This window comes from Plectropomus leopardus, unplaced genomic scaffold (assembly GCF_008729295.1).
Source record: "Plectropomus leopardus isolate mb unplaced genomic scaffold, YSFRI_Pleo_2.0 unplaced_scaffold21558, whole genome shotgun sequence".
NCBI lineage: Eukaryota > Metazoa > Chordata > Actinopteri > Perciformes > Serranidae > Plectropomus > Plectropomus leopardus.
In genome coordinates, this window is record NW_024623336.1 from 1 (window position 1) to 3332 (window position 3332).

The 3332-nt window shown below is 37.7% G+C and overlaps 1 long non-coding RNA gene across 1 annotated transcript; it reads left to right on the forward strand.

The window, feature by feature from the left end:
• Nucleotides 1–218: 218 nt before the first annotated feature.
• LOC121965762 lies at nt 219–3028 on the forward strand. The gene is made up of 3 exons (XR_006107516.1): nt 219–296; nt 2422–2521; nt 2908–3028. It is a non-coding gene; the product is annotated as an uncharacterized LOC121965762 (long non-coding RNA).
• The last annotated feature ends 304 nt before the right edge of the window (nt 3029–3332 follow it).

A 3332-nucleotide genomic window follows, 5' to 3' on the forward strand; every position in this document is an offset into this window, starting at 1 on the left:
ACACACACACACACACACACACACACACACACACACATATGCAGATGCAGGTGACATCTTCACAATGGTCGTTTTGGTTCTGTAGCTGCTCTCATGGTCTGCAGTTGCCATGGGAATGGGTGAGTGTGTTGCCATAGTTACGTGCTCTGCAGGCTGTACAGTGCGTGGGCTTGAGAAACATCTCTCTTTTCTTTGTCACCCCTCCCTCCCTCTATGTCTCTCTCAGGTTAAAGAATCTACCGTTTACCTTTACTAAGCTGAAGGACCTGGCAGCTCTCTGGCTTTCTGACAATCAGGTATCTTTCTCCTCTCACACTCTCTTACCAAGAGACTGTACACGATCACAAGTATGCAACACACCACACACAGCAACTGTATAGATACATATCAGTCAGTTAACATGGTCTAAAAGGCTTTCATCTCTGAGTTCTCCTTTTTTTTTATCAGTGTATTTTTTCGTGTTTATTCTCTTAATACAGACTTGATGCTTCTTCCCCTTGTTTCATGTTAAAACCCTTTCAGTGGAGCAAGTCGTATTAGACTTTTATTGTGAAAAAATCCGCAGGAAGTGTGAAGTTTCACTGCAGCAGAGTATTATCACAAAGGCAAGGTGAAGGAGAGAGGAACATGACACATGAAATGGTGGTAGAGAACACTTTGTGAGTTACATAGTATTTACTAATAGAAATAGTGCTGTGCATACGATGTATCACACTGAATTTACCAAACCTGCCATTATAGAACTGGTGATTTTGTTGTCCTCCTTTATTTCCTCCAGTCTTTATTTGTGGTCCACCATTATTTGTTTAAAACAGTGATTCTCATAGTGAGGTCTGAGGCCCCCCCTGGGGTTCATGGCACTCTGCCAGGGGGTCGGTGAAAGTTTTCATCATTTTCATCATTAGTTTAAATTATCATGATATAATGTTATTAATTTTTTTTCATTGTTTTATTAAAAGATGCAACAATGCATGTTTTATTTAGGTATGTGCTAAGGGTAAAACTTTCTCTATCAAGCTGTGCTCTGTTGTATTTGCTGACTTGATTGATCAATTGAAAGCATGAAAATGAACTTCTGTACAAGTGTGAGCATCCACGCTTTTCTGTTTCCATCATTGTTGAAGGAAGTGTTGAAGGTTTGTCCCATTTTAACCGAGACTCCCTGTAACTCTGTTTTGAGGGGCAAGGGGGCAGTTAAAAATGAGAGTTAGGGGTAAAAAAAAATAAATAAATAAAAATCAGTTTTGTGAGCTGATAAATAATTTATTATGTGCTCTTATTGGAGAATTTATTTTATATAAATCTCCATAAAATTAATTGATATGTAGGCATTTATAATGAAAATGCAGACAATTTGACAACTATAGAATCCAGCAGTGTAACTAAAAGCATGTGGACTTATTGCCCCGTCCATGACCATGTATTATTTCATTGTCCGCAGTGCTATTTTTTTTTTTCTTTTTAAGATTTTTTTTGGGGGCTTTTAATGCCTTTAATTAACAGGACAGACTAAGTGTGACAGGTTGAGAGTGAGGGGACGACTTGCAGCAAAGGGCCGAAACTGGAATTGAATCCGCGGCCACTGCGGCGTGGACACAGTCTATGTACGTGGGGTGCCTGTTTTATCCACTATTCCACCAGATGCCACCCGCAGTGCTATTTTTAACAATACAAAAATATTCTCCATTATATTTTAAGTGCAATCAAAGTTGTCACATGAAATTAAAATCTGCGCCACAACACTGGATCCATATTGAGCTGCTAAAGAATAAAGGGGATTTAAAATTCTAATGCAATTTGTAAAATTGCAGTTCAATTCATTTAAATTTAAAATTGGCACTAGCGTATGCATACACTGCAACAAAAATTCAAGCCCAAATTCAGTTATGACATTGATACCTTGACAGCCTGAATATTCACATTAACAAACTAATTATATACTACAGCAGAAAATGAAAATTGTACTGCATTCATTTTAATTTTCTATGTGTGATACTATTTATATTTACAGCTCATTAACATTTAATACATATCAATCAGTGTTTTTTATGAGTTGTACATGGAAGAGGCATTTGATGATTCATTTGGCTCACTGTTTAGATTGCAAAAATTCAATTTGTATTACATATGTAAAGTGGGAATCAGTGTCTCCTTGCTTTGAATTTCATTTTTTATTGTTATCAAAATTGATTTGCAAATGATTTCCTAGTGATTTACATGAATACTTCTGCTGTTTCCCACCTACCTACAAGCTCTGAATTAGCTTAAGTTTTCTTTTGCCAATCAGATATTTTAATAGCAATCTTTTTGTCTTTCAAAATTAGAGGTAGGTATAGATTAAGGAATAAATGTGATCAGTGAATTTCCCCACAAGAATACTAATAGAAACATGTGTGTGTGTGTGTGTGTGTGTGTTTGCAGTCCAAGGCTCTGATCCCCCTACAGACAGAAGCCCACCCTGAAACCAAACAGAAGGTTTTGACCAACTACATGTTTCCTCAGCAACCGCGACATGACGAGGGTACAAACTCTGTTTGTGTGTGTGTGTGTGTGTGTGTGTGTGTGTGTGTGTGTGTGTGTGTGTGTCCTATAATAAATGGACATGGTTTAAGGGGATTTAAAAAAGGTCACCGCATGCTTTCTTGTTTGATTGTGTTTTTTTTTCTTTTCAAATGCACAGTGCAACATAATAGTATTAGCATTTGTTACATTGCAGGATGTTATGTGCTCTAAAGTAATGTATAACAGTTTGCATAAATGTGTGCGTGTATTATTTGTGTTTGTAAGTGTATATTAAAATTGGATGTGTCAGTGTTTGTGTATTAATATATGTGTGTCTGACAATCCACAGACCTACTATATATTAGCAGTTTTAACCCCATCCTCAATGTGTGTCTGTGTGTCCAGATTACCAGTCAGACAGTGACAGCTTTAATCCTACTCTGTGGGAGGAGCAGAGACAGCAGAGGATGACTGTGGCCTTTGACTTTGAGGACAAGAAAGAAGAGGAAGACAACTCTGGGAAGGTCAAGGTCAGCTCTCTTTCTCTCTGTTTCTGTCTGTCTATCCGTCTTTTCCCTTTAGAGTATCTGAGCAGAAGGGGTCATATGAGGCAGCCAGGGCTTACATTCAAGTTTTGCAAAGACAGCGTTAACTGACTGGCCTGCTGGAGCACCTCCAACTCTTGAATTATGAAAGTCTCCAGGTTGAATCATCCGTACAAACAGTGAGCAAATGTACTGGAAAATATCTGTCTCATTGAGAAAAAATCAAAAGTACAAGACTCTGGAAGCAACTATATTTATTCATTCATTCATTCATTTTCCGTAACT